Source organism: Globicephala melas, chromosome 9, assembly GCF_963455315.2.
Source record: "Globicephala melas chromosome 9, mGloMel1.2, whole genome shotgun sequence".
NCBI lineage: Eukaryota > Metazoa > Chordata > Mammalia > Artiodactyla > Delphinidae > Globicephala > Globicephala melas.
In genome coordinates, this window is record NC_083322.1 from 60,053,637 (window position 1) to 60,066,783 (window position 13,147).

General features: G+C 38.2%; 1 pseudogene; it reads left to right on the plus strand.

Annotated features, from left to right (window-relative positions):
- Positions 1-2,289: 2,289 nt before the first annotated feature.
- LOC115853926 (liprin-alpha-2-like) lies at positions 2,290-6,634 on the plus strand (annotated as a pseudogene).
- The last annotated feature ends 6,513 nt before the right edge of the window (positions 6,635-13,147 follow it).

Genomic DNA, 13,147 nt, shown 5'->3' on the forward strand with positions numbered 1-13,147 from the left:
TCATTTTTACTACAGCACAGTATTTCATTATGTGATTATACTACAATTTATCCATTCTAATTTCAATGGACAATTGAGTTGTTTCTAGTGTTTGTTGCTGTTATGAGCAATGCTACTATAAACATTTTTCATCATGTTTCTTGGTGCACATGTGCAAAGATTTGGATTAGAATTGCTGGGGCAAGGGGTTTATGCACATGGAAGTTGAATGGTAGGTAAATTATTCCCCAAGATCATTGTCCCAATTTGTGTTCTTACCTGCTCCAATAAATTCTACTGTTCTATGTTCCTCTCGTCACTTGGTTTTGTCAGACTTTAATTTTTTTCTAGTCTGGCAGCTGTGAAATGGTATATTATTATTTAAATGTTCACTGATTGTAATGAGATAGAGAATCTTTTGATATTTATTGGCTATTCGTGTCACCCAATAAATAAATAAATAAACGATTGTTTATATTCTTCTATTGACACACGAGGTTTTTATATATTGTGGACACTAGTCCTTTTTTTTTTTTTTTTTTTTTTCTTTTTGCGGTACGTGGGCCTCTCATTGCTGCGGCCTCTCCCGCTGTGGAGCACAGGCTCCGGACGTGCAGGCTCAGCGGCCATGGCTCACGGGCCCAGCCGCTCCGTGGCATGTGGGATCTTCCCGGACTGGGGCACGAACCCGTGTCCCCTGCATCGGCAGGCGGACTCACAACCACTGCGCCACCAGGGAAGCCCGACACTAGTCCTTTTTATATTTTTTGTTATGTGTATCACAAATACATTTTCTCAGTTTGTGGTTTGTCTTTTACACCCTTCACAGGGTCTTTTTTTTTTAATTGAAGTATAGTTGATTTACAATGTTGTGTCAGTATCTGCTGCACAGCAAAGTAATTCAGTTATACATATATACACATTATTTTTCGTATTCTTTTCCATTGTGGGTTATCACAGGATATTGAATATAGTTCCCTGTGCTGTACAGTAGAACCCTGTTGTTTATCTATTCTACATATAATAGTTTGCATCTGCTAATCCCAAACTCCCAATCCATTCCTTCCCCAATCCCCTCCCCCTTTGGCAACCACAGGTCTTTACAAGGGTCTTTTAATGCATGGTTCTGAATTGTGATGAAGCTGAATTTCTTAATACTTGGCATAGTTTACATAATTTTTGTTTTAAAATCCCTAAGGATATAGAGGCTTTTCTCTTTTATTTTCTTCTAGAATTTCTAATGTTTTGCCTTTTGTACTTACAGCTTGATACGTTAGAAACTGATTTTTTGTGTAAGGTATGAGGTAAGGATCAGTTTACAGTTTTGTCCTTATAGATGAGCAATTATTTTAGAACCATTTATTGAATAATCTGTCCTTTCCCACTAATCCTGAATTTAGTTGTGCCTTATGTCAAGTTTTCTATGTGCAGAGACCATTTTCTTATTTTTCCATTCTATTCCATTGCTCTATCTCTGCACCAGTTACAGTTTTAATTATTATGAATTTTTCTGGCAGGAAAATTCTCTCTACTTGATTCTTTAGGACTGTCTTGGCTCTTTGCTCTTCCATCTAAATTTTTAAATCTTTTTAAAAAATCTGTAATTCCAGAAAATATGAATAACTTGAGTAAGCACTTATATCTTTACAATATTAACTCTTCAATAGATGAACATAACATGTATCTCTCTTTATTTAGAACTTTTTAAATGTCTTTTGATTCAGTTTTATTATTTTCCCTGTAGAAAGCTTGTTTATTGTTTGATATATGTATTCCTAAATACCATCTATTTTCAGTTGCTGTGTAAACAGTAACTTTAAAAAAACCTGAATTTGGGCTTCCCTGGTGGCGCAGTGGTTGAGAGTCTGCCTGCCGATGCAGGGGACATGGGTTCGTGCCCCAGTCCGGGAGGATCCCACATGCCGTGGAGCGGCTGGGCCCGTGAGCCATGGCCGCTGAGCCTGCGCGTCTGGGGCCTGCGCGTCTGGAGCCTGTGCTCCGCGACAGAAGAGGTCACAAAGGTGAGAGGCCCACGTACCGCAAACAAACAAACAAAAAACAAAAAACCCCTGAATTTTCTGTTCGTTGCTGGTATATAGAAACGCAGCTGTTTTTTGTGTATTAATCTTACATATTGCCACCTTGACAGGTTTCCATAACAATTTCAGTAATTTGTATATCGCCCTTTGTGTTGTCTATGTAGATGATCATATCATCTATAGATGACATTTTTCTCCTTCCATTACTTTTCTACCATTTTCTCCTTGTCACATTATTTTAAGACCTCCAGTACAATGTTGAATACCCATGATGATAGCGAGTATGTTTATACTGTCCCTTAAGGAGAACACTTGTAGCATTTCACTATTGAATACATCTTGTGTTTTTATATACACTGACAGATTTGTTCTTTGAACTGGCCTATATCTTTTCTTTTACTAATTGTGGTTTTGGTATTAAGTTATAACTTTTAGAAGAAATATTCCACTCTGGTTTTTGTTATAGGCCCTAAAGAGTTTGTGAAAAATTCTTCTTCTTTTCCTTGAAAGAAGTAGAATTGTCCTATAAAACCATCTGAGCCTGGTGTTTGATTTGTGGGAGAGAAATGACTACAAGTCTAATTTCTTCAATGGCCACAGACTAGAGTTTCTACTTATTGAGACTGTTTTAATAATTTGACCATTTCACGTATTTCTAAAGTTTTTGGCATACAGCTGTTCATAATATCCTCTGCTTGGTTTCTGCAGTGTTTGTATGTCTTCCTTTTCCTTTTCCCAAATTATTTACCTATGCCTTTTTCTTTTTCAGTTTTGTCAATTTTCTTATTCTTTTTGAAGAACTATATTTTGGCTTTGCTCATTCTGTCTATTGAATCTTTATTTTCTATTTCACTTATTTTTATCTTTATTAATTAGACCTGCCTAATTTCTTTAGAGTTATTCTGTTTTTCTAACTTCTTAAAGTTGTATATTTAGCTCATTTATTTTCAGAATTTCTTCTTCTCTACCACAAGTACCCAGGACTATGCTCAAAAGTAACAGTTCTCACACATGAAAAGATGCTCAACATCGCTAATTATAATATTAGAGAAATGCAAATCAGAACTACAATGAGGTATCACCTCACACCAGTCAGAATGGCCATTATCAAAAAGTCTACAAACAATAAATGCTGGAGAGGGTGTGGAGAAAAGAGAACCCTCTTACACTGTTGGGGGGAATGTAAATTGGTACAACCACTATGGAAAACAGTATGGAGGTTCCCTAAAAAGCTAAAAATAGAACTAGCATATGATCCAGCAATCCCACTCCAGGCATTTATCTGGAAAAAAATTTAAAAAGATACAGAGTGTTCATTGCTACATTATTTGCAATAGCTAAGACATGGAAGCAACCTAAATATCCATCAACAGATGAATAGATAAAGAAGATATGGTACATATATACAATGGAATATTACTCAGCCATAAAAAAAGAATGGAATAGACTGGAGCCTAGAGGCTCTTTGGTGGGGCTAATGGCAGACTCCAGGAAGGCTCACGCCAAGGGGTACTTCCCAGAACTTCTGCTGCCAGTGTCCTTGTCCCCTCAGTGAGCCACAGCCACCCCCTGCCTCTGCAGGAGACCCTCCAACACCAGCAGAATATTGAATCCCTGACAGGAGGGCTGACTGGTTCTAAGGGGGTTGATCCACCGGAATTTGCTGCACTGACAAAAGAATTAAATGCCAACAGGGAACAACTTCTAAAAAAGGAAGAAGAAATTTCTGAACTTAAAGCTGAAAGAAACAATACAAGACTGTTACTGAAGCATTTGGAGTACCTTGTGTCACGATATGAAAGGTCACTAAGAATGACGGTGGTGAAGTGACAAGCCCTGTCCCCCTCTGGAATGTCCAGCGAAGTCGAGGTTCTCAGGTCACTGAAATCTTTATTTGAGCACCTCAAGGCTTTGGATGGAAGGTAAGGGAGTGACTGAGGGTTTCTTTAGAAAGAGTCTCTGCACTGGAAGAAGAACTAGCTGCTGCTAATCAGGAGATTGCTGCTTTGCATGAACAAAATGTTCGTATACAAAGAAAAATGGCATCAAGTGAGGGATCCACAGAATCAGAACATCTTGAAGGGATGAAACTTGGCCAGAAAGTCCATGAAAAGCATTTGTCCAATGGCTCTATAGACTCAACTGATGAAACAAGTCTTGTAGTTGAACTATAAGAATTGTTTGTAAAACAAAACTATGAAATGGCCCAAATGAAAGAATGTTTAGCAGCCCTTTCTTCTCAAGTGGGAGAGGTGGAACAGGAAGTAGAGACAGCAAGAAAGGGTCTCATTAAAACAGAAGAAATGGAACACTAAGTATCAAAGGGACATTAGGGAGGCCATGGCACAGAAGGAAGACATGGAAGAAAGAATCATGACCCTTGAGAAGCGTTACCTCAGTGCTCAGAGAGAATCTACCTCCATACATGACATGAATGACAAACTAGGAAATGAGTTAGCAAATAAAGAGGCCATCCTATGGCAGTTGGAAGAGAAGAACAGACAGTTACAAGAGCGTCTTGAGCTGGCTGAGCAAAAGTTACAGCAAACTATGGGAAAAGCTGAGAGCTTACCTGAAGTAGAGGCTGAACTGGCTCAGAGAACTGCAGCCCTAACAAAGGCTGAAGAAAGACATGGAAACATTGAAGAATTTATGAGGCATCTAGAAGGTCAAATTGAAGAGAAAAATCAAGAACTTCAAAGAGCTAGGCAAAGAGAGAAAATGAATGAGGAGTACAACAAAAGATTATCCGATACTGTGGATAGACTTCTGACTGGATCCAACAAACGCTTACAGCTACACTTAAAGGAACGAATGGCTGCTCTAGAAGAGAGGAATGTTTTAATTCAAGAATCAGAAACTTTCAGAAAGAATCTGGAAGAATCTTTACATGATAAGGAAAGATTAGCAGAAGAAATTGATAAGCTGAGATCTGAACTTGACCAGATGAAAATGAGAACTGACTCTTTAATTGAACCCACAATATCAAGAACTCATCTAGACACCTCAGCTGAGCTGCGGTATTCTGTTGGATCCCTAGTGGACAGCCAGTCTGATTACAGAACAACCAAAGTAATAAGAAGACCAAGGAGAGGTCACATGGGTGTGCGGAGAGATGAGCCAAAGGTGAAATCTCTTGGGGATCACGAATGGAATAGAACACAACAAATTGCAGTGCTAAGCAGTCTCCCTTTTGAAAGTGACGTAGAAATGTCTGACATTGATGATGATGAAAGAGAAACGATTTTTAGCTCAATGGATCTTCACTCTCCAAGTGGTCATTCTGATGCCCAGACCCTAGCCATGATGCTTCAGGAACAGCTGGATGCTATCAACAAAGAAATCAGACTAATTCAGGAAGAAAAACAATGTAGAGTTACATGCTGAAGAAATTGAGAATAGAGTGGCTAGTGTGAGTCTGGAAGGCCTGAATTTAGCGAGGGTCCTTTCAGGTACCTCCATCACTGCCTCGATTACAGCTCCTTCACTGGCCAGTTCATCTCCCCCCCCAGTGGACACTCAACACCAAAGCTCACCCCTCAAAGTCCTGCCAGGGATATGGATCGGATGGGAGTCACGACACTGCCAAGTGATCTAAGGAAACATCGGAGAAAGACTGCAGTGGTAGAAGAAGATGGTCGGGAGGATAAATCAACAATTAAATGTGAAACTTCTCCTCCCCCTCCCCCTAGAGCCAACAGGATGACTCACACCCTCCCTTCTTCCTCCGCAATGATGCCCTAAGTAGTTTAACTGCCTCCCTCAAGCCTGAAAGCCTTGGGCTTGGCAGTGCCAACAGCCACCAAGACTCTCTTCACAAAGCCCCCAAGAAGAAAGGAATCAAGTCTTCAATAGGACATTTGTTTTGGTAAAAAAGAAAAACCTCGACTTGGGCAGCTCCGGGGCTTTATGGAGACTGAAGCTGCAGCTCAGGAGTCCCTGGGGATAGGCCAACTTGGAATTCAAACTGAGGATAGAAGACTGAGGAAAAAGCATGAACCTCTAGAAGAAGCTTGGAGAAAGGGATTACCTTTTGCCCAGTGGAATGGGCCCACTGTAGTCGCGTGGTTAGAGCTCTGGTTGGGAATGCCTGCTTGGTAAGTGGCAGCCTGCGGAGCCAATATGAAGAGCGGTGCCACTATGTCTGCTTTATCAGACACTGAGATCCAGAGAGAAACTGCAATCAGCAATCCTCTGCATCGCTTAAAGCTCCAATTAGCAATCCCGGAGATGGTTTCCCTAAACAGTCCTTCAGCTCCTCTGACATCCGAAACTGTGAGTTCATTTGTGCGCCTTCCCTCTCCCAGTGCTGGGTGAACAGCAGCATCTCCAAGTCCACAGAGCAAATCTGTGGCAGCATGAATTATTCTGAGGAGATTTAGCTTGCTCTTCATTAACCTTGCTGCTACTCTTAATAGGTTTTCAACTGAGCAGCTGTGATTCCTACCAGACTTGAAGCCTGCAACCAAGATAGACTTTTGAGCTAGCCTCTAAAGTTTAGATTTTTCTCCCAAGCAACAAGACCAAGAGTTTACTCTTTTTCAGAATTTTTCTTTTTAATTTAATCTAACATCTCAGGAGATGAGCTATAGGCATTAGTACTTTTTGTACTTGTAATGCTAAACTCACTACTTCTTAAGCAGTTTTCATAATTATGAAAGTTCCTCAGTATTTAATGCTTTATAAATACCAAGTGGATTACCTTCCTTCAAAAAAAAAAGAATGAAGTAATTCCATTTGCAGCAACATGGATGAAACTAGAGATTATCATACTAAGTAAATCAGACAGAGAAAGGTAAGTATCATATGATATTGCTATATGTGGAATCTAAAAAAATGATACAAGTGAACTTATTTACAAAACAGAAACAGACTCACAGAACTCGAAAGCAAACTTACGGTTACCAAAGGGGATAGGGAGGGGAGGAGGGATAAATTATGAGCTTGGGATTAACATACACACACTACTATATATAAAATAGAGAACAAACAAGGACCTACTGTATAGCACAGGGAACTCTACTCAATGTTCTGTAATAACCTATATGGGAAAAGAATCTGAAAAAGAATGAATATATGTATATGAATAACTGAATCGCTATGCTATATCCCTGAAACTAACACAACCTTGGAAATCAACTATACTCCAATAAAATTTAAAAAAGCCTGTTCTCTATTTTGTCTTGCAATACTGGAAATGACACTCTTCAAACCACATTTTTCCTTTCCTTAGGGTTGCCTGTTAGTTTCTTCCAATAGCTGCTAAAGGGAGACTAGGAGACTGGAGGAAGGAGAAGGAACCTGTCCCTTCTGTGTTTGCTTCCTGTTAATGGCACCCCAGAAATGTTTCTTTACTTTGGCAGTGCCATTTTTTGTTCCAGTTTTTTCTATAATCCCATAACCAGCATCACTGTCTCTCCTTAGAGACACCAGCACCAGGTGGCCAGTGCTTCCTTCCTCAGTGGTTTGATTCGAAGATCTGCAGGGACGGGGGGCTTCCTCTGAACCCCTGAACATCAGCACCTGCTGAACAGCACCCTCTCCTCAGAGATCTGGGTCCCAGCTCTGAGGAGTCTCTTTTCCAAGCTGTTAAATTCCGAAAATAGTAACCTCTTCGTTTTTTCCCACAGCTCTAGAAGTAACAGATACTGCCTGCAGTTACTATCCCTGTTGCCTCAGTTGTCCTGAAACCTCTTTACACAGTTCCTATATTAGTTTTTTGTTTCCCTGAATGAACCCTGACTGATATAGTCATAGACTATATGGATTAACTAATTCTTCATGAGTCAGTTTTAGTATGTTCTATCATTTTAGATTTTGAACCATTACATCTGCTTCAAAATAACTTCTGCTTGTTTTCTGCAGCCTATATATAGCACCCTTTTCACTTTCAGACTTCTAAAAGTAAGCTATAAAGTATTCTTTTAACATGAAGATGCTCTAGTTGCATCTTGGAAATTTTTATATATAGTTTTTCATTCACATTTGGTTCTAAGTATTTTAAATTTTTGTGTGGTTTCTTTTACCCACGGGTAATTAAAACATGTGTTTAAATTTCAAATGCATGAAATTTAAAAATTCCTCTTTTGGTAATAATATCTATCTTAATTTCCTTGAGTTCAGAGATTAGGATATGTATGATATAGATTTTTGAAATTAAGGAGTTGCTTTATGTCCAGTTCATAACGCATTTCAAAAAACATGTTCCATGTGTACTTGAAAATGTATTCTAATAGTGAGCTCAGAATTCTATATATATACACATTAGATCAAGCTTTTTAATTGCGTTCAAATCCTCATCCTTAGTGATTTTTTTTTTTTGCCTACTTTTAAAATCAATTACTGAAATTGGTGTGATATAATCTAACTGTGCTGGTGGATTTTTCTATCCTTGTAATTTTTCCTAATTTTACTCTCTATATTTAAAGCTACGTTTTAGGTATATATAACTTCAGAATTATATATATTCTTTTCTTGGTGAATTGGGAATTGTATGTACCTGTGACCCTCTTTATTTTGAACATTGTTTTTGTCTTAAAGCCTGTTTTATTTGGTATCACTTTAGCTCTATCAACTTTGCTTTGGTTAGTATTTGCCTAGTGCGTATTTTCCCATCTTTTCACTCACTACCTTTCGGTGTCCTTATTATGAATTTTTAAATGTATACTGGTAAATAATATATAGTTAATTTAAAAATAATCTAAAGATCTCGGCTTTTAACTGGAACCCTAGTCAAATTATGTAGATTGTGAGGACTGATGTATTTGTATTCATTTGTATTTTCTTATTTTGCAGTATTTTTTCCACTTCTATGTTTCTCTTTTTCCCTTGCCTCCTTGTATGTTGGATGATTATTTTCCCTCATCAATTTTTTTCTTCCTCTAGTTTAGAAAGCATGTTTTAGTTGTTTTTAAAATTCTCTCTCTCACACACCGACACACACAATATTAGTGTATGATTTCTGTGTGAATTTGTGACATAAAACATTTAAATGATATGAACCATTTGAAATGTTAAAATATTCTGCTCAGTGTTTTATGTTCGATAAATATAAATGTTTAATGTAATAAAATAACATTTTAGGCTTGAATAAATTCATATTATAGCATGAAAGTTCAAATATTTCTCTAAAGAAAATCCAGAAAGAGAGAGAGAATAACAGTCAAAAATTGCTTTTACAAACCTGACAGCTATTTCTCATCATGTTTGCATTAGTTCTTACATGTCCTAATAAAAGATATGAAGATAATTTGCCATTTTTAAGTCTCATTTAATTTTTTGCAATATACTCTACTGAATAAGTTTTTTATACTTAATTCGTTGGATGGGTATCTCTAAAGAAGGTTTTGTTATCTGAATTATTTTCATCTTGTTTAATAATGTAATTAGAGTGGTCCCTAAAGACTGAGTTAGGAAAACCTTCAAAGCCAAACCCCTGGCACTTAAGAGAAAAGAAGTGTCAACAGGACTCATGTATGAACTGACAACAGGGCAAACTTCAGCTGCAGCACTGTGGAAAATAAAACTATATAATTGAAGAAAATTTCTGTTCTGTCATATATCTTACATTTTTGAACTTGTCAAAAAAGTTATTTTAAAGATAGAAAGGCTATATATACACCCATAGTTTTTCAAAACAAAATGAATTTGACTAGTACACTTAGGGAGAGGGCTGTGACGAGGGTTATGTCTGAGGGAAAAAATTGAAAATCAGAATGTGTACCCATTTCTCCCCAGTGTAGACACACTCTCAACAAGAGATTGAACGAGCTTTCTTCACAACTTCTTAGGGATTTACTTCTTCATGCACATCCCCTTATAACCATGGATTTCCTTCACTTTTCAAGTCTAAGATAAAACTTTAACATTTCCTACCTAACGACAAACACTTAATTCAAGTGAGTGAAGCTTGGGTAACTGATAAGGTACATAACAAACCTTGACTTTCCCAATACTCTAGCCATACATGATGCTTTTTGGTGACCGTCTTATGAAAACAACGTAAAGCAACAGTATTTGTCTTGTGATCATTTTAGTACACTTAGCTGATTCTAAAAATTCAAAATGGGATACATACCTGGACACACAGACAGACACACACACACACACACACCCCATCACAGCCCTGCTTGTAGCTTCATCATGGATATCAAAATCTGCAAATATGTTTTGTTTGGCTAATAAGAAGTAGGAGAAATAACTCCTCCATCCTTTGGACACATAGTTCATACTTGATCCAGGCAGCCAATTAATTATGAAGGAGTTTATTTTATAAGTAGGATGTATGAGGACAAGGAAGAAAATCTTACTTTATACCTACAGAAAAATAAAGCTTCAAGGACATATGCAGCAATAACCAGAAGGGGGAGGGGCACAGCTGTCTGTGGGAAAGCAGGACAGATTTATGTCAATTCACAATCTCCAGGCATAAACCCTCCTACTATGATCATATTGTAAGACACCAGTGCACGTTTTTACTACATTTTTCTTTTCGTTTTTACTACATTAAAAGATGTTTTACCTAAAAACAAACAAAAAAATAACATTGAATTTCTAAAATGCACATTTGCAGACACTTCAACTAACAACGGATTAGTAACACCTTGTACTCAACTAATAGAAATTCTAGTCGCTTTAAACTCTGATTTATTTTGCCGAGGTTTATCATAAAAAATATTTGAATAGTTAGATATTTTAACTACCTATGTATATATAGCATTAATCCTTAGTTTTGAAAAATAAAAATGGTTTTGTTTATGGCTCTGCATACTTAAACCTTTGTATCTCATGTTTTCTGTTCACTCTGAATCCCTAGATTCACATGAAAGACATCTAAAAACTATCCATGGTATTGAATTTACATGCTCAAGGTATTTTCACTTGGGTTCTTTCTTTTAAAACTTTGCCTGCATTTTGCTGTTATCAACAGGAAGCTTTAGGATAAACCCACTCAATTGGGATTGTACACACACTAAAAAAAAAAAATCACTAAAGTTTAAGTTTTTTCTGAGGTGTGTTGTCCATGGTTTGGGCTGTATATCTCTCCTAAATATTAAACATCTACCTACTGATTTGTGACATGCAAGGAGAAGATGGGGTGCAACGTTCTTTGAACAAAGGAGCTACATGGGGCATTATTTTAGGCAACTGCTTTATGGCCCTATAAAGGGCATAAACATACCTCCTAACATTCACTAAACAATTAGGGCCTCTTTTTTCCCTCTCATGAAAAACAATTGTGGGTTTAGCAATTGTGGCTATCCTCTGTTTGGACAGTCACACACAAAAATATTTGGCATCTTTCTCAGAGGAAAGTGCTTGCATGATGCGACAAATGGGCATGTAATGCTGGTAAAATTCCTGGGAGACTTACTCCTATCTGAGAATTATGTTGTCTGTCGGTGTACAGTGGCATAACTTCTAGTGAACCTAGCTGAATGAGATATTATGGTGGACTGTTCTCATGGCCCTGCATTTCCACCCTAGGGATTATTACGGTGCCCCTTCCTTCCTCTTGTTCCCAACCTCCAAGTCCAGAGCTGCTCATATATTTCAAAGAAAGAAAACCTTCCAACGAGAGCGAAATCCAAATGGGGATTCCTAAAAAGTTCGTCAATGTTATTTTGAACAGAGAATAAAAAGGTACTAGGAAAGCCCTTTGCTCTTTGTCTCTCAGTTTCTAGAACTTTGTGCCTTACTCTTTTCAAAGGAACCAAATTCCAACCAGGATTTGGCAAATGCCTTATAAGCAAGCGTGTCTACTTCCCCTAGTGAACGTTCAATTCCTTGAAGTACCTAATTCACTTTTCTATCTGCCTGGAGCTGAGTCTTGGTCAGGAAGCACTTGGCAGGAGGGCTGATGGGTAAAATCAATTTGTACTTTACTCATCTACACAGTGAAAACCTCTATTTGTGGCATCATCTTGAATCCAAAGAGCAAGGCAGAAGGACTTGTCTACCCTAAGAGGGTGAAAAAAGACCAATCCTCATAGAGAGTCACAGAGAAATACAGAGGGGTATTTATTAATTTCAAGATGACTGGCTTAAGTCCTTTGTTGGTTTCAAAACAGCCAAATGCTTCTGAGATTCCATATTTCAAATGAGTGTCAGAACCCTGCCAGCAGGTTTCAAAGACTGCTGATTTATTTAACTTTTTAGTCTTGGAGAAAACAAGAATAAAATCCAGCAGGAGCCTTCTGCTGCAATTTGTATTGTAAAGCACTAACTTGACAACAAAGAAGAATAGTTCTCTAACCTGCCTCACCTTAGTGTTGGAAGTATGGAGGAATTTACTCATACAATCATCTTGAAATAATCAATAGATGTAAAAGATGCATCCTGGGCTTCCCTGGTGGCGCACTGGTTGAGAGTCCGCCTGCCGAGGCAGGGGACACGGGTTTGTGCCCCGGTCCGGGAAGATCCCACATGCCGCGGAGCGGCTGGGCTCGTGAGCCATGGCCAATGAGCCTGCGCGTCCGGAGCCTGTGCTCCGCAACGGGAGAGGCCACAACAGTGAGAGGCCCGCGTACCGCAAAAAAAAAAAAAAAAAAAAAAAAAAAAAAAAAAAAAAGAAAGAAAGAAAGAAAAGATATATCCTAACAAAGGGAAAGAGCCCAGCTGTTATTCAAATTCTGATAATCATGCAGCTTCCAAAGGCAGGAGGTAAATATCCTCCCTGCTCACTTTGGACAAATACACAATTTTGCCAATAGATTTCACCTAATTGTACCTTTTCATTTCAATGGGAACCAGGGGTTATTAGAACTAATATTTCTTCACCCACACAGTATCTAAAAGACGGCAAATAACTAGAAAAGAGCTAAATAGAGAGATGGCAAGGAAAAAAAGTCTGTGGGGAAATATCAGCCTTTGCTGGTGTCTGCTATCACTAAAATAGACCTATAGTTATGACACTCAAACAATGGAGCACAACCTTCAATGGCACACTTGTCAGAGAGGAAAATGCATTAAGTGGATGGTGGGAGAGGGCTACCAACATTTTACCTAATTTTAATTTGTTCTGAAATTTTGGCCCACTCCCTGAACTTGCGTTTTACTTCTAAATTGCAGATGATTGGGTTCGCCCAGCAGAGCTGTCAAATCCAAACTTTAACCTGGTTGCACCACTT